The 19636-nt window shown below is 37.7% G+C and overlaps 1 pseudogene across 1 annotated transcript in view; it reads right to left on the reverse strand.

Moving 5' to 3' along the window:
- Positions 1–4615: 4615 nt before the first annotated feature.
- The window catches only part of LOC309822291 (ribonuclease H2 subunit B-like), a 127572-nt pseudogene continuing 112551 nt past the window's right edge, over positions 4616–19636 (reverse strand). Inside the window, exon 2 of the transcript in view lies at positions 4616–5572. The product of the transcript in view is annotated as a ribonuclease H2 subunit B-like (transcript). The remainder of the gene's footprint in view (positions 5573–19636) is intronic.

A 19636-nucleotide genomic window follows, 5' to 3' on the forward strand; every position in this document is an offset into this window, starting at 1 on the left:
TTTACATTCAAGGTTATTATTGATATGTATATTCCTATTACCATTTTCTTAATTGTTTTGAGTTTGTTTTTGTGGGTCTTTTTCTTCTCTTCTGTTTCCCACCTAGAGAAGTTCCTTTAGCATTTGTTGTGAAGCTGGTTTGGTGGTGCTGAGTTCTCTTAGCTTTTGCTTGTCTGTAAAGGTTTTAGTTTCTCTTGAATCTGAACTAGATCCTTGCTGGGTAGAGTAATCTCGGTTGTAGGTTTTTCTCTTTTATCAGTTTAAGTATATCCTGCCACTCCCTTCTGGCCTGCAGAGTTTCTGCTGAGAAATCAGCAGATAACCTTATGGGGTTTCCTTTGTATGCTATTTCTTGTTTTTCTCTTGCTGCTTTTAATATTTTTTCTTTGAATTTAATTTTTGTTAGTTTGATTAATATGTGTCTTGGTGTGTTTCTCCTAGGGTTTATCCTGTATGGGACTCTCTATGCTTCCTGGATTTGGGTGACTATTTCCTTTCCCATGTTAGGGAAGTTTTCCACTATAATCTTTTCAAATATTTTCTGAGACCCTTTCTTTTTCTCTTCTTCTTCTGGGATCCCTATAATTCGGATGTTGGTGCATTTAGTGTTGTCCCAGGTCTCTGAGATTGTCTTCAATTCTTTTCATTCTTTTCATTTTTTCTTTAATCTTCTCCTTGGCACTTATTTCCACTATTTTGTCTTCCAGTTCACTTATTCATTCTTCTGCCTCAGTTATTCTGTTATTGATTCCTTCTATTGTATTTTTCGTTTCAGTTATTGTGTTGTTCATCTCTGTTTGGTTGTTCTTTAGTTCTTCTAGTACTTTGTTAAACATTTCTTCTATTTTCTTTATCCATGCCTCCATTCTATTTCTGAGATTCTGGATCCTCTTTCTTATCATTACTCTGAATTCTTTTTCGGGTAGATTGCCTATTTCCTATTCGTTTATTTGGTCTTATAGGTTTTTACCTTGCTCCTTCATCTGTGACATACTTTTTTGCCATCTCATTATTTTTTCCTTTTTTTTATGAGTGGGATTGTGTTCCTGTCTTACTGGTTGTTTGGCCTGAGGCTTCCAACACTGCAATTTGTAGGCTGTTGGGTAGAGCTGGGTCATGGTGCCTAGATGAGGACCTCTGGGAGACCTCACTCTGATGATTATTCCCGGGGGTCTGAGGTTCTCTGTTAGTCCAGTGGTTTGGACTTGGAGCTCCCACCAAAGGAGCTTCGGCCCAACCCCTGCCTTGTGAACCAAGATCCCACAAGCTGAGCGGGGTAGGGAAAAAAAAAAAGAGAGAGAGAGAACAATAATGAAGTAAATAAAATTAGACTAGTTAACTAACAGCTATGTTAGAAAATATAAAAATAAAAATATAGATGAAACAACAACTGGAAGATAAAACAGAACCACAATAGTAAAAAGGAGGAAGAGAAAAAAAAAAAGTGGAAGAGGCATTGGCTGTGGAGGGCGGAGCCTAAGCAGGGTTGAGGTTTGGGCAGTGGGTGGGGCCTATGCTTAGGAAAAGGGCTGGAAAAGGTGGAGGGGTGAGGGGTTGGGGCTTAGGCTCAACAGAACAGAAGAGGCCCAGGCTTGCCCCTGCCTCTGGTCTCAGACAGCAGGAGACCACACCTGGCAGACCAGCAGGCTTCCTGGGCTTGAGTGGGTGGGGCAAACGCCCTCCACTTCTCTCCTGCTCCTCCGGTCCTGGAGGACTCCTCCTGCTTGCCTCTCCTGATCTCACGGGCTTCCCCCCATGCCCCCAGGACCCACATGGCCTGGAGGGGGCCTTTGGAGGGCAGGGGACCAGCCTGGGAGCTCAGCAGGCTCCCCATGCCCGAGTGGGTGGGGCAAATGCCCTCTGCTCCTTTCCCACTCCCCCCGCCTGCCTCTCCTATTCTATTCTGGCCTCCCTTCTGCACTCCCAGGATCAACCCAGCCTGGAGGGGAATCATGAGGGCATAGGACCCAGCCCGAGAGTGGGGCAGACTTCCCTGGCCGATTGGACAGGGGAAATGCTGGGCCCGCTTCCTCCCTGATCGGAGCCCCCGAGGGCCCCTCCAGGTGTGGGAACCCCTCTCCCCTCTCAGCCACTGCTCAGGGGCACTGGTCCTGTCCGGCCTCCACTTCTTCTCCCCCCTCAGTTCCCCCACATCCTACTGGTTCGTTTGGGGGTTCTTCCCATTTCCTTGGGCGTCAGGGTCCCCCACAAGCGTCTGCCAGGCACCCTAGTTGCGGCAACCATGGTTAATTTTGATGCATTTCTTATTAGTTTCACTTTAGTGTGTTTGTTTATGTTTGTGTGTGTGTGTATGTGTGTGCGCACGCATGCATGTTTACACAGTTGGAGTAAGCCAACAGTATTTACTGAGCACTATTTTTATTCAGAGCCCTTTGTTCCTGTCCTAATAATCTTATTAAAAAAATGAGGGGCTTTGACTTTCTGTCCTCATTGTGAACTACTCCTCAGGAGGCATTCCTTTCACATGAAATTAGACTTCCCTCTTTCCATGTTACCATTACCCTGTGCTGAATGTATGTTTGTCCTTTTTGTTATATCTATCTAGGCTCTCTCCCTCTCTGAGAGATAATACAGTGGAAGCCTGCTCAGACATGTTGGAACAATATTGGAAAACAGAATTCAGTCAGTGAAAACAAGAGAGTAAAGTATGTGAGAGTGTCCCTGACTTGAAGAAGAGTCAAGTAGTGTTGTGATGTCAGGCTTGGTGGATGTGGGGAAGAGTTGCATGCTAAGACTGTTTTGTGACGGAAGCTAAATCCAGGGAGCAGATGGCAGGTCTAAGGCCAGACCTAAGAAAGAAGATGTTAAGTCCTAGCCAGAGAGAATGTAGGTAATAGACATAGTGGATGATGGAAACTTGGGGACTTATTATAAGGGTGGCTGAACTAGTTCTACCAAATGGAACTAGTTCTACCATATATTAATTAATTAATATATGATCATTATAGGAACACTAGAAAGTGCAGATAAGTGGCTGTCCACTTACTTTAAAATATCTTTTGGTGCTTGCTTTGTGGTATTAGTTGTATCTAGGGTGGAGATTAGGGGAAGAGAGAGACTTGGGAATTGGAGGAAGTATATACAAGAGACGAATAGGGAAGTACATCACTGCAATATAATCATTCAAGAAGAAATATAGTGATCTGTCATCTTTGTAAATATAGTAACCTGTCTACACTGCTACTTGACTTGTTATATATTACTTTGGTGATTTGAATTAAATCTATTATTTTTAGAAAACACTTAAATTCATAAATTGGCATTAACAAGCTGGAAATAGACCGGGATTTAAATGTGGCTTATTTCCTGTCATCCTAAAAGAATTCATCGAAGTCTTGGTGGAATGCAGTGTCTAATACCTGAGGGCACCCCTCTGAGATACCGAAGTGTTTGCTTCAAAGGAAAGCGATGAGCTCTTATGGCCCCTTCTAAGGGACACCACTTTGCTATTCCCATTGTGCTCCTAATGCACAGTACCCAGCATGTGAGTTATTGCTTGTCAGGAAAGCTCTGATTGTCACTGTGAAATGTTCTCCAGGTGTTTTTAAGAGTCATTTTAAGAGTCATTAAGAGTGGTGTCAGCACAGCAGGCGGCCCTTCCGTTTTGGAACATCGATGCCTTCCGCAAGGGTTGGCAGACTACTGGTTCTGGCCTGATTAATAGTTCCAAACAGGAGTGAGGCATGTCCAGGAGGTGGCAAAGAATCCCCAGACCAGGCTAAGTTTTTATTCTTCAATCTGCCTCTAGGGTGCAGAGGCTAACTCTGCTCCTGTGAGGTAATTAGGGAGGAATCAGGAAGTAAGACTGCTTGCCTGCTTGGTATGAATTGTCAAACAAGACTCATATGTGACTCAGTTGTCTTATATCTGTATGAGATATTTATTTTGTAAAGTAGTTTTACATACATAATTAGATGAAACCTCTGAGTCCTGGGTGGCAGACAGTGTATAGATAAAGGACATAAGACAATCTTTTCTTTTTTTAGCACCTATTACTTTTTTTTTTTTCCCCCTAATACTCTTGGGCTTGGAGGACATAGTATCTTCCTATGGAAAATGCACATGAAAATCTATGCCCTAAAATGCTTCTCAGCAAAAAATGAACACAATGAAACATGAAGAGTCTAGAAAGAAGAGATGAGATTCACTGCTTCCCTCCCTCCCTTCCTCTCTCCTTTCCTTCCTTCCTTTCGGTTTGATATATATTAAACCCTCCTAGACTGAGGTACACTTAATGGTTCCTGCCTCTTGCTAGAATTGTAATGCTAATTTTTTTTTTTTTTTGTCACACATCAGTTTATTGAGGAAATTGTGATGTTAGAGGTTAATTCTATTCTCTTGATTACTTTTCATGATGTCAAACAGAACTCCAAAGTCCACAAGCCATGAAGTTACACAATTACTTTCCCATATTTTGTTCAGGAAACACAAACATCAAACACAAAGAAATGTTCAAGTGAATCTGAAAATTGCCCCCTTCCTACTTTTTTTCAAAAGGTGGTAATTAAGGGTTAGGGAGTACAGTGGAATGGAGGAAGGATGAAAATGGGACATGTGAAGGCAAACATTTTTGCTCGATTTAATTTTCAGTGTTTCAAATCTTTCCAATTTTTTTAAACATGTTTTGCACCAAAAAAGGAATCAATACTTTTCATTCCACTCTTGTCAACTTTAGCCAAAACCTTCTGAGCTGCAGTCATTTTGCTATTTTTCTTTACAGTCTTCAAATCTTTAGTGTTAAACTTAGTGTAATCTTCTTTTGCTTCTACGGGCTCATCTGATTACTTTCTTTGATGGAGGGTTTGGCACTGAAGCTGGAGGTTCTGGAAGCTTTAAATATTTAGATAACTCATCACTTAGTTCTTTAGGGATGTAATCAGATATCAGACCATGGGCATAATTAATACAATCCTCTTCCTTGTCACTGGAAACCGGGTCACCAGAGAAAAATGCAGTAGACTGTACCCGGGCACCGACATTTACACTATTGGTTTTTAATGCTGCCATAGTCTGATTAACCTTTTTTTCCAGCCATTTTAATGTCTTCTTTTTGCTGTACTTGTAATATTTCTTCTTGTCTATTTCTTTCTCCTCTGTCACATGTCGAAGTAACTTCTTAAGTTCAGGAAGTTTCAGCAACAAGATGCAATTCAGAAACATGTCATCCATCACAACTTGATCCAGGGGCTGAAACTTTCCCTCTCTATCAGCCTTTATAAGGGAGTGGAGAAGCAGAGGGTCCATGGGTGTGGCAAAGTGAAGAAGAACTCTTGATTGAACTGATTCATTTATAAACCAAGAATGGTTTTTTTCCTTGAAAACTTTTATTTCAAACAGCTGCGGTAGACACATATTGAACAAGTAAATGGCTCCTTCCCCTGAACATGGGTTAACCAGTTTTACAAACAAAAGCCCACTTTTCATCTTCTTTGAAGCATCTTTTAAATACTCTGGGACTAGGAACACGTGCTGCCAGGCGTGAGCCCCTTCTCCGCAGTCCACACCTCCCGCCCTGCTGCCTGTTTGGTCCCGGTGGCCACAGGCCAGGCCTCTGCTAATTGTTTTTTAAAAAGCCAATTATATTTTCATGTTGCCGAGAAAATTTCTGCCTAGAGTATAAAACACCTGCTTGTGATATTTTTTTCCATACCCGTTAACAGTTCTGTCCAGTAGGTGGACTCCTTCATGTACAGATAGGGGTTTTCTTTTTCCTTTAATCAAGTGTTCTTAAATTTGTGAAAAGGCATTTCCTCATATTGAACTTTTGGTTTCACCAATTTATTTTCTGAAAGACTGAAAATAGATTTTGGTATACTGCCTATTCCTGTTTGAGAAATAACTTCATCTTTAGTTACTTTTTCTTTTGTTTTATTTCATTTTTGTTTTAGTTTATATCTTGACATTTTAAATTTATAAATCAGAGCCCCTTCGCAGTGACTAAATTTACCATCTGCATTGGATTCTTTTAAAATAAACTACATTTCTGTGCTTATATTCATCACAATATACAAATGTGTGAATAATTACGATTAATATATATTGATACCAAGGACTAATAATTATATTTGTTGTGAGAATAAATCTGTTTATAGTCTCCATAGTTGTTTTCTTCACATTGTTCTGGAGTAAATGTTTTTTTATAATGCTTTTTTCACCAGGGAATCTGGCTCATGAGTCATTTTTAAGCCAGTCCCTGAAATTTACACTAGTTACTACCCCTAGGGTCAGATGTCTTTGGCAGTTTCTCTATGGCCACTGGGACAAGTGCAGATTCTCATTCTGGGTTATGAGTCTTTGTCCCTAAATCCTTACCTTTCATCCCTGTTCTTTGAAAATCTTATCATACCATGTACTTATAGACCCTGAGATGTTGTATGCGTGATGAAAATACCAGTAGTTGATTCAATACTTTTATTCCAACATGAAAAAGAAATCTCTTGACCTGGAAACCCAATTTAGGAAAAGCTTCATTTAGGTAACCTTTGTGTGCTCTTTCTCTGTGACTGAGCCAGTGATGATAGCATGTGACCTGAAACCAAATTTCTCTCACAATTCATTGCGTTTTCATATATTACAGGTTCTACCTCCAGTGAAAGATTAAAATGTCAAAGATAAGTAGAAAAAACAAGGCAACCTCTTCCCTGTATAATCAAGGCCAATTTTGCTGTTTTTATTCTAGATTGTAAATTTGTTGAAAGAAAGAGTTGTATCTTATTCATCTTCGTATTTATCCTAGTATCTGATATCAAACATGGAAGCATAACTGAACAGAATGTATTCTATTACTTCAAAAATTGAAATAACTTGGATTAGAACCTTCTGTTAAGCAGAATAATTAAGGATGTCATTACAGAACAGAAATTAAAAAAAAACACACACACAGATATGTAAGATAGGCAGATATAGTTTTGAATCATGGCTCCTTTTATTAGCTGTCTGACCCTGCTCAAGTTATTGAACCTCTTGGAGCTTCAGGTTTCTCAGTTTCTAAAATGGGAATAACAGTGCTTAGAAATAATCGAGGACAAGATATTATATAATTTATCCAATAATATGTTATGAAAAATGAAGACTCAAACCCAGCTCTTCTGATTTCTTCTGTATAACATTGAAAATGTCTTTCTATACTTTAAGTACTTATAAAGGACAGGGATTAGAAAACTGTCCATACTAGTTACAATAATCCTGTTCTAGGATGATATAGGGAGAAGGAAAAAGATAATACTGGAAACTAAATTCTGAAAGCAAACTTAAATTTTGAGACCTTTCTATGGCCTGAACTTTAGTGTCACCTCCAAATTCGTATATCCTAATGCCCAGTGTGAAGGTATTTGGAGGTGGGGTCCTTGTTGGGTGGGGGGGGAGAGGTGCTTAGGTCATGAGAGTGGAACCTTCATGAATGAGATTAGTGCTTTTATAGAAGTGACCCCACAGAGCTCCCTAGCCCCTTCCACCATGTGACGATATAATAAGAAGTCTGTGACAGGAAGAGAACCCTCACCCAACTATGCTGGCACCCTGATCTTGGACTTCTGGACTCCAGGACTGTGAAAAGTAAATGTTTATTGTTTATAAACCAGCCAGTTTATGGTGTTCTGTTGTAGCAGCCCAGATGGGCTAAGACAGACCCTGACAAGAACTGTAAACTGATATTCAGGTAATGTAATTAAATGTTTAACATTTTATAAGTTGGTAGGTAAGAATTAGTTTGAGAGAAAATTTTAGTGCAAAAAAATGTGGAAAGATAAGGAATTCTGAAAGGACCAAATCAGAGAGATTATTTTCTAAATTAAGTCAGATAACCAAGATATATGCCAAGATATTAAATCTATGAAGTAACTTCAAGAAAGCATGAAGAAAATGAAGAGTTGGAATTGTCAAAGTAATTGATAATGTCCTTCACATGGTTAAATATTTTCTTCTAGAATTAAAAATTTAATCCAGATATGATATCAATTTAATTATACTCAGGACTGGTACTAGCCTTACCTAGGATTCAACTGTATGAAAATATAATACACCTTGATTTTTTTTAACCAAAAATTTAAGGTAGAGATTTTATTTCCCGCTGCCTGTCAGAAATAAGAGGAAACTGACCTTATTTTTTATAAAATTATAACCTTCGGATTAAGTTGCCCAAGAGACCGAGTGAAGGATGTTTATTAAAAGTCCCTTTCCCGGGCTTCCCTGGTGGCGCAGTGGTTGAGAGTCCGCCTGCCTATGCAGGGGACGCGGGTTCGTGCCCCGGTCCGGGAAGATCCCACATGCCGCGGAGCGGCTGGGCCTGTAAGCCATGGCCGCTGAGCCTGCGCGTCCGGAGCCTGTGCGCCGCAACGGGAGAGGCCACAACAGTGAGAGGCCCGCGTAACGCAAAAAAAAAAAAAAAAAAAAAAGTCCCTTCCCCATTGCAAAACTAGGAATAGTACAGGTATGCAATAATAATAATGATGATTGCAGACAGAAAAAGGGTTAAGAACCAGGGCTATGGGACTATTCAAAGAAATGGACAGGATCTACTATTTGATTCTTACTCTTCTCTGCAGGCCACTGTATCAAAAGGCATTCAAAGGATTGCTTTCTTTTAGGCTCTAAATGTCCTTTGGGCGTTTGCAGATCTGCATGCTACATTGGAAAAACCTCAGCTTACAAGATGTCCTGTTCAAGCTGTGCTATAAAAGCAGAGGAAGTAGCAGCCCCAGGCTTTCTATCTTTGTCAGGACTCCTCTTGAGATATTAATGTAAAAGTTTACAAAACTAAAAGTTGAATTACATCTCAGGTTCAATTGGATCTGTTAAAATGGCTTATGGTTCAGGGTAATTTATCAGGTTTATGTATCTATTGGCAGAATTTATAGTGTTGTATAGACCACATACAGGTGGAGTTGAGGAAAGGAATCAATCTTTGTCATCTCTTAGTCTTTTTTGTCTTTGAGATGTGGCAGGAGTAGTGCTGAATAAAAGCCAAATAAGCTGGGAATCCATTCTTTCTTTTAGAGTGGCTTGGGATAAGATCTCAGTTCTCACATAGGTGTTATTTATAACATATATAGAGTTTAGAAAGAAGAGAGCTTTGGTTGTCAAAGAGATATTTTTATTATCCTGGGATACATACATCTAAAACTCTAGGACTTTCAGTAAAAATTTTCTTCATAGCTTCCAATCAGTTGCACCAGCTGCTTCTTCAGAATGTCCCTCTTGATCAATAATGCCCATGATACTGGAAGGAGAGGAGAGAAACTTTCTATACAGTAGAAGTGAAATCTCTGTTAAGAGATACATATGTCTGGTTGCTGGCCCAAATTTTTGAACTGCTCCATGTTTTCTAATATTTCTTGTTAGATCAAGAATGTGTATTTTTATGGTGTTTCATTTATCTAAAAAATTTTTATGACTCTTCTCATTAGCAAAGACAAAATCAGTCCATCATATTTGAACTTCAGCCAGTCATTACCAGGCTAGACTAACTGCCTTTCTGAGATGATTTTTAAGAAATAGATTTGGGGGACTTCTCTGGCAGTCCAGTGGTTAGGACTCCACGCTTCCACTGCAGGGGGCACGGGTTCGATCCCTGGTTGGGGAACTAAGATCCCACATGCCCTGAGGCGTGGTCAAAAAAAAAAAAGAGAGAAAAAGAAATAGATTTGGAACAACCAAGTTTTACTAATCAAAAATCAGTTGTATTTAACACTAATTAGGTGTAGTGACTTTTCAGAGTAAAAAATGTCAGATATATTTTCAGCATAGATAAAACTACACACTCCTTTTTGGTACTTGCATCAACCTGCCCTGCTCTAGTTTGTTTTGTATACATGTGGATTTACATTACTGTATTTTAATACATTTTAATAATTTTCAGAGTATCTATTGTTAATGATTTTCTTATAGAATATCAAACTTAAAAGAAAAATTGGAAGCACAGTACAAAGAATGCTTTTTTCCCCTGAACCGTTTGTAAGTTACTAATTTGATTCTTTATCATTCCCAAATGCTTTAGTGTTTAAACCCTATGAACAAGGACATTCTACTGCATAATCATGACACCACCTTCAAAACCAAAAAATCAACTTTGATACATCCAGAGACATCTCAGATTCCATTCAAGTTTCACCCATTGTCCTAAATGCATCCAGCAAAAAATCCAGCTAAAATTCTCATATTGTATTTAGTTATTTTGTCTCTTTTGACTTTTTCAGTCTGGAATATTTCCATGATTTTTTCTTTGACTTTAATGACCCTAACTCTTTTGAAGATTGCATGCTAGTTATTTTGTAGAATGTTCCCTCAATATGAATTGGTCTGCTGTTTCCTCATGATTACATTCAGATTTGTCAGGAAACCACAGAAGGAATACTTTCATCTTTTCATTATATCCTATCAGGTGGTGCATGGTTTCAGTTTGCCCCATTACTCATGATATTCACCTTGATTACTAGAATAATGTGTCTGCTATATTCCTTCACTGTAAAGTAACTCTTTTCCCTGTTGTAATTTATATTTTGTGGGAAGGTACTGTGGAACTGTGTAAATATCCCGTTCCTCATAAATCTGTAGTTTAATTTGTTAATTTTTATCAATATAGACTAGAGGCTTTCTATTTTATTTTTGTGTTCAAATTGTTCCCAATTTGGCAAGCAGTAGCCCACTTATGCCAACTTGTCTGTTCTTAGGATATGTGCCATTATTTGAGCACTTCCTTTCTGTGGCTTATCTTTAAAATTTTTTTTCCAGCTTTATTGAAGTATGATTGAAAAATAAAAATTGTATTTGTTTAAGGTGTACAATACAATGATTTGATTACTACAGTCAAGCTAATTAACATATCCATCACCTCACAGTTAACTTTTTTTTGTGTGTGTGGTGATGAGAAGACTTAAGATTTACTCCTTTAGCAAATTTCAAGTATGTAATACATCATTATTAACTATAGTCACCATTCTGAACTTATCTTAAAACTGAAAGTCTATACCTTTTGGCCAGTGTCTCCCCATTTCCTCCAAGACCCAGGCCCCAATAGTAACCACTCTTCTACTCTCTGTTTCTATGGACTTGACTTTTTTAGATTTCCTGTGTAAGTGAGATCATGCAGTATTTCTCTTTCTGTGTTTGGCATATTTCATTTAGCATAATGTCCTCAGGGTTCATTTATGTTGTCACAAATGGCAGGATTTCCTTCCTTTTTATGGCTGAACACTATTCCATTGCATGTGTGTGTATATCTTTATATGTATTTATACATTACATATATAAATAATATGTATTTATATATAAAATACATATTTGATAAATTTATATATGTTATATATAAGATGTAGATATATGTATGGATAAAGAAAACTTGGTTTATATATGTAATTTTCTTTATCCATTCATCTGTTGATGGACACTTAGGTTGTTTTTATGTCTTGGCTACTGTAAGTGATGCTGCAGTGAACATGAGAGTGCATATATCTCTTTGAGATATGGATTTTATTTCCTTTGGATATATACCCAGAAGTAGAATTGGTGGCTCATAGTGTAGTTCTATTTTTAATTTTTTGAGGAACCTCCATATTGTTTTCCATATGACCAAGTTACATTCCCACCAGTAGTGTACAAGAGTTCCCTTTTCTCCACATCCTTACCAATGCTTATCTTTTGACTTTTTGATGATGGCCATTCTGACAGGTGTCATATCTCATTGTGGTTTTGATTTGCATTTCCCTGATGATTAGTGATGCTGAGCACCTTTTCATATACTTGTTGGCCATTTGTATATCTTCTTTGGAAAAGTGTTCAGGTCCTTTGCTCATTTTTAAAATTGGATTATTTATTTATTTATTGCTATTAAGTTGTATGAGTTCCTTATATATTTTGAATAGCCATATTGGATATTTGTAGCTTATCTTGCACATTCTGTGTCTCAGGCCCAGAGTCAGCCATTTCTTCAAGTAGCCTCATTCCTTTTAATGGAGAATGGTAGAAGCTAAGACCCAGGAGTTAGGTGTACTGATTGCTTTTGGAGTGTCAGTGCTTCCAGGCCTTACAGTGGATTAATGTAGGGAATATAGATATATATAACACACATACAAGCACACTCTCATTTATGTCAATAATTATTCCTCTTTATGTAGTGAAAACCGTGAGTTCTTAGTACAACCAATACCAGTCCCAAACTACCAGATTTATTTTAGTTTTCTCCTTTTGCACATGTTTAACTCTTATCTCTGATTCTGAGAAACCTGTCTCCTGGTTTCTCCCAGGAAATATATTGTCTTTAATATACCAATTATTTGTCTTTGTTTTCAACTCCTACCCTACACAGATGCCTTTCTCATCCTGTTCCAACTCTGACTCCCATATGGGATGTCCTCTTCATTCCACTAGGGATTCTATATACCCCATCCTAAGTCACTCTCCGTAGATGAGCTCCTTGCCCCATTTGGACTCTGACATCCAGTACTATGCTGCCCTCACTTATAAATATGTTCCTCACTGCATTTGGGCTTCTGGTTCTCCCTGCTGGACCAGCCTACATGCAGAAAGATCCTTCTCGCTGTGCTCGAACTCTGACACCACACACAAGGCCACGCCCATGAACAGATGCCCCTCCTCATCTTGCTTAGGTGCTGGCGTCTCAGGTTAGGCGCCTTCCCACAGGAATCACTGCTTACTCTGGCTGTGAGTGCCTGTGCCGAGCTTCTCCTCCTCTCTCTTGCTCGGATGCTTCCCCAACTCACAGCTAACTCCAGGTTGCCCTTCCATGTAGATGCCCTCCTCACCCAGGTCAGACTGATACTCCGTCACACGGAGACTTCCTCTGTGGACACCCCTGAATCTCATTTGTGCTCTGATACACTGTTCTGGGTTTCTATTTGTACCCTTCTCACAACTGGAAAACATGTCTATTTTGCTCTCCTCCTATGTATGATTTTTTATATGTATTTTTTTAACTCCTATTTTAGAAAATCAAAAAGCTTTCTTTTTAAGAGAATAGAACTGAAACGTATGTTTGAAACTCTGAAAATCAGGTGGTCCTCTTCTTTTTTTTTTTTTTTTTGCGGTACGCATGCCTCTCACTGTTGTGGCCTCTCCCGTTGCGGAGCACAGGCTCCAAACGCGCAGGCTCAGCGGCCATGGCTCATGGGCCCAGCCGTTCCGCGGCATGTGGGATCCTCCCGGACCGGGGCACGAACCCGTGTCCCCTGCATCGGCAGGTGGACTCTCAACCACTGCGCCACCAGGGAAGCCCGGTCCTCTTCTCTTTATGAAGAGAGTCACAAAAAGATTATTTGAATATCACCATTCAGTATATTTAACCTATTATTTTTTTTATAAAAGTTTGATCTCTACTTGGCCATTTTTACAAGAACATAGGTTTGCCCCATTCACATATCTTAGACAATCATTAATCTATCCTTAAGTAACACTACAATTAGTAGAATTGAATTTGTAAATCCTTTTTTAAAGATTATGTCGAGTCCACTTTGTGTCCTTATATACCTAGTGTGTTTCCAGCAATGAAAAAAGCACAATGGGTAATAGAGAGATAACATAGGGCATATCTCATCACCTCAAGCAGCTTATGATCTTTTTGGACTAGCAATAGTTCCAAAGGAGAAGCAATGCAGTGCAGCATATAAACTTCGCTGAATAACAGTCTGTTGGTAAGTATGGTGTACATTCCAAGAAAAATATGGCTTGTGGACTGGAGCAGTTGAATTTTCTCATAAGAAGTGTCTGAAGTGTTATCACTTCAGTTGGCCCTGGAGAGTAGATGGGATTTGGACAGATGAAAAGATGGGGTAAAAAGAAGAAGCATGCATCAGGAAAATCACAGGTAGAATAAGCATGGCGCATGGGGGGATGCAAAGGAATTTATTGTGATGGGAGCAACAGTAAATTGGGAAGTCATAGGAGGTTAGATTGACAACTAAAATGGGCTTGGAACCTGTCAGTACAAAGAGTGGGCTTTTCCCATAGTCACTAGAACCACAGTAGGATCTAGGGCAACATTATGACATGATGAAAGTTGTGTTTTAGGAAACTTAATCTAGAGGATATTTCTTGTGTAGGTTAGAGTTGGGGAAGACTGTAATTTAGTCAGTTAAAAACAAGCTGGAAGTGTTCAGGGCCTCGAATTCAGCTATGATACTGAGGATGGAAAAGGTGGAACAACGCTGAACTCTTTCCAAGGACAACTGAGAACACAGTGAAACAAACCAACAAACAAAAAATGAAAGGTTAAAAGTGGCTTCAGAAGCTATGAGGCAAAATGAGTGGGCAGTGCATTCTCTGAAAGTAACATTAACATCTAACATTTTGCACTTTCCATTCGATTTAAAATGCCTTTCTTTAATTTCCTGGTTTAGTAATTATTTTATCTCATGACTTTCCAGATAATCTGCAGAATGGCCATTTAAAAAAGCAAAATAGAGAGGAAGATTAAAAAGAAGAATTGGTAATGAATAGTTTGAAACACATACATGAGCAGAAGTTATCTCTACATGCAGTGTAGCAGTTACCCACAAGCAGGTACATGTTCGAGATAAATTATTCAGCCTTAGTTCCCAGCCATAGTCTTGGAAACAGATGGAAGGTTTGAAGTATTTTTAATAAGCATTTAGATGTAGGATTGAACCTGTAATTTTCAGAAAATACTTAGGAGACCAGCCGATATATCAAGTAGGGAGCACGGTAATATGATTATGTCTCTGTACAAACAAACACATAACGGAAGAGATGCAACCAGCATAGAACTGCATGTGTCAGTCTTACAAAGTACACAAAAATATCAGTGCTGAGAGAAATTTCTAGAAAACATCTGCTATGTTTGCAGATATTTGGCCAAGTTTACAATTTTTTTTTTTAAAGCATCATGTCTAAGTCTACATAGATAAAAAATACTGTGTGCTTTCAGAGGTTATCAGGGACTATATAAAACCTACATATCAAAGCATAACCTTTATTTAGAAATATGATTAATATAGCTGAGAATACATTCTGCTCTTAGAACAAAAAAAACAGACAAAAAATCAATATGATGGACCATATGTTGTTTGGTAGTTATAGAAATGGAATATAAAATGAAGGCTAGTTAATTTTCAGCTTGTTTGTTTTTTTAGTTTTGTATCTTCTGTTGCAACTGAAAAAAGTATATTCCCAGTGAAGATTTTAGGGGTGAAATTCTACTCACTGCTTCATTCCTTTGGGATCTTCTTGTATCTTCACTGCAACTAAAATAACCTCATCTTTGCTTTAAGTATATTTTGTGAATCTTAATAGTATCACAAATTTAAGCAAATTCCAACTTTTTTCCCCTCCCAGCTCTGTTGCTCTTACTTGAATAAAACATAAAATTAAATGTTTGATTTTGGTTGTATGTTGTAAATTATGCATTGACTTTAGTTTTCACAGAAACATGAGCCAAATGTATTTTTTAAAAGGGAAAAAAATAGATGGATAAGCTAAAGTTCCAAGACTCAGAAAATAATTGCTTCAATTTGATTTGAGACACAAAGTAAATTGTAATCTGAAAGAAAAATATATTTTTCTCTTTATGGTTTGTAATATTTTAATCCATTTACCAACTGGACATCAATTTCAGTCCTCTGATGATCTGACCAAAAGAATGTGACTGTGGTTTAAATAAAGAAGGAAATAATATCACTACTAACAGATAATAGCAAAATTTATTGAGCTCCTGCCATAATTTAAGTGCATTCTACTTTATTTTCTATTTAATTAAATTAAACACAAAAGCTCTAAGAGATGGGTAGCATTGCGATCCCTGTTTTAGGCATAGAGTGAGTCAGTAAATTGTCCAAGTTTCCACAGCTAGGAAGAGGTGAAGACATGAACTCAGACTCTGACATTCTGACCTCTGAGTTCATTTCCTTTAGTCATGCTATAGAACTTCTCTATTTGACATAATTTGTGAAGAATTGCCTTTCTGAGATAGAAATGAGAAACGGAGATATGTATTCCCAAAAATCAGATAAATTGAGGGTACAATATGTCATTAAAGACATAGTATATAATAGTAGTAGCTACCAGACATGACTCTTAGGTTATCATATTTAATTAATAATTTTTTACTTATTCTCTTTCCCCAGCACCATTTTCTAGAGGAGGAAACTAGAGCTCAGATACAGTATTTACCTTCGTCAGGATCACAGAGCTTGTAGATGTCAGATTCAGAATTTGAACACAGATCTCTGACTCCAGAAATCTGAGTTCCTTTTGGTAGGAACCTGTGAGTCCAAAAAGAGGGAGTAGAAGAGGCAGTTGAGTAAGGATTTAGGAGAAATGGAAGAGGCTGTGTCTGTGGCTAAGAAAAAGGAGGAAGCCTGGTAGATCGGGGTATGGAGTGTTAGGGTGGAGACAAGCTCCTTGGCAGGAAGAGACCACATTTCTGGTGAGAGACAGAGGCTTTCAGCAGTCTCACTCTTTTATGGAGCCCAGCGTGAGGGCTCATTCATCTAACCGTGCGTTCCCCATCACATTCATCCACATATGTTAAGGACAACACACTGTCTCTGAAAGAGCATTTTTTCCATGCTAAGTCAGCAGATCTAAGTGGAGCTTCTGGCTCTGCCAGCTACTGGATAATAATCAGAGGAATATCATACATACACAATTTTTAAGCAGTAAGCAGCATTCATCTTTCAAGGTTGGGATAAGGGGCAATCAATGATGTTTGTAAAATGGCTTTAGAAAAGTGGTCAGCCTGTCCTACATGTTAGTTACTGTCATGACTAGTTAAGTTGATTTCCACAGTTTTAAATTTATTTATATATCTGAGGAATAAGATACTTGCATGTCAATTGCTTAGGGCTAGGGCTGTGATTGTCAATCCTTACAATCCCCAGAACCCAGACAAATGTACACACACACACACACACACACACACACACACACACACACACACACGGCACCCATCCGAATCTTCTAGAATTGGGGGGAACAGCTGTAATGTTTGAAAAAGTCTCATGCTCCTAGGAACTTCTTAGGTATTCCTCTAGGGTGTGTCTAACTATACCAAACCAAATAATGAGGTAAATTTGAGATGCAGTATTTTAAAGCTCTAGAATAATATCTATATCTTTTCTCTTTCTCAATTTAAAATGTATTTAATACAGAGCTAATCTTTTCATGAATGAAAATGGCCTGAAACCCACATGCTGCTTCAGCTGATTTATTAAAATATCTTAAGATATAAGTGATGCTACAATATTTTCTTAACTTTGTTGGGATATTGGGGGAGGGAGGCAAGGAGGGTTGTGGTAAAGAAAGTTAACAAGTTACATTTCTGGTTCCCAAATGTAATTAGGAGTCTTTTTCCTCCTCACCTTTTTGTATAAGCCATTTCTTATACAAAGATTCTTATAGCAATGTTTGAACATTGCTGCAATTCTTCCCTACTCTGACCCAACTCTAGCTAATTCCTCCATTTCCTTTAGGGGGTCTGCAGATATATATATATATGAGCTTATAAGTTATTTTCTTAACTGAGCCAAGATTTGAAAAATTAGACTTTACATTTAAAAAACCCCAGGTTTCCAGTTTTTTTTTTTTTTTTTTAAGAAAAATATCAGAAGTTCTAGCAACACTGGACTATCTCTCCAAGGCTAGATCTGAGATACATAACCTTACTAATGAAAATATTATTTCGAATTTTCCCACAAAGTTTAGGTAATTTAAAGGGGGATAGTACAATTTGATTTTTAAAGGGATCAGTCTTCTTTTTGTGTTTTTGAAATTAACAAATTATTTGTTTAAGAAGGTAGACTAGTTTCATCGCAGTGATCAAGGCAGTTCGTAAACTTTTGTGGGGGCAGATCATACCATCTGCGATATCAGTGTAAGACACTTTGTAGGGCGACTGAGTAATCTCCAGATGAAACTAAGAAATGTAACTTTAAAATAGTAATTACAATAAAGGTGGTTGTTGATCATTGCTTGACACTGAAGACTAACGTGAATAAAAAAAGCAATTTCTTTATACTAGCTTTCGATGTTCTGTTTTGTGGTGAATGTTAAATTAAATATTATTTATGTATTATATATAATCCACTTTCCCTGGTTCCCACTGTGAAGTGTCTACTGACACCAGTCCAGTTTCCAAGTTAGTCTCTAAAAATACTATGCTCATGCCTTCCTCCAGCATTCACATGTTGCCTCTAACTGAAACCATTTTATATTTCCCCTTTGGGTACCCAAATCTTACCTACCCTACCAGGTCTAAGATAAAGTTCTCTTTTTTCATATATCCTTTTTTTGATAAAAAATGTTGCCTATTAGAAAAGGATATGGACAGACATTGGAGGGTGACAAACCTGGTTTTGAAACCAAATCTTCTGCTTATTGTTATGTGACTGTGTAGACATTATTTAGCTTCCCTCATCCTCAATTTCCCCATAAAATTGCAAATATTGGTGTAATAAGTGCCTCCAGCTTTATGAGAAAAATATTACAGCATGTTAAACATCTGAAGAATCATAAAGTGTTAACAATATTTTTCTATAGCGTTTAATAATCCAAAGATTGTAAAGTAGCAGCTCACAGGATGCATAGGCCTCGGAGTTGTGTCTGTTTGATTTACACCATGTTTAAAAACGTTTAAATAATTTCCAACACTAGAAAAAAATAGATATTTTACATAAACATCTAAATTCTTGTTTCTGTTTAGAAAATTAGAAGATCTGGGAACTCGGGACCTCCATTACCAAATGGCAGCAATCCATGGGCAGCTTTTTTGAGAAAACATGCTTCAGTGTGGCTCAACATCTACTTTGCCCATTTTACTTACTTGCCTTTCTTGGGTCTGATTATCATTTGAATTTACTATCCTGGAGTTAAGCCATTTATTTTTGTATTTGAATACATTCTACCTTTCATCTTTAACTATATGTGTCTTATTCTATAGTATATAAAAATACCATGTATTTTTTATACACTATATTCTATAGTGTATAAAAATACCACATTAATACCATATATTTTAATGTACCTTATTATAGATAACATCTTATATGTCTTATTCTATTATATATAATATACAACTTCTAGGACAGACATGAGATTTTAAAAAATCTTAAAAACCCTACCAGCTTCTAATATCACATCGTAAGTTAATAAATACTAGTTAGATTATAATGTTAAAAGGTGAAAACATGTAATGTCAGTGAAATTAATTTTATCTGTCATCAGTATACCTTCCATCTCTCTATGAGACTATGAAGGAGGGTACATGGAGAGAAAAGAAAAAGCTTATTTTTTTCTCTTTTCAATACTAGGATTGGATTTTCAGGGATTTTCTTCCATTCACTGAAACTTTAGTATGCATATATTCTAAAAACTCTTTGTTTTGATCAGTTTTTACTTCTGTAGCTCCCCCACTGGGAAATTGTACTCGCTTTTTGTTTAATTTAGCTGTTACATAAATATGTTGAAATGCTTCACTATTTCAGTTCCTGCTGTGAAAATATTTTTTAAGCAGCAATATTAAAACACTTTTTTTCTCCCAGCTATATAGATCACAGGAATTTGAAAGCAGCAAGAGAATGTAGAGCTTATCCAGTACACCTCATGACACCACTGGGGCTTAGAAAAGAAAATGGTATGCCCATAGCTCACG

This window comes from Grampus griseus, assembly GCF_964374135.1.
Source record: "Grampus griseus genome assembly, chromosome: 4".
Classification (NCBI taxonomy): domain Eukaryota; kingdom Metazoa; phylum Chordata; class Mammalia; order Artiodactyla; family Delphinidae; genus Grampus; species Grampus griseus.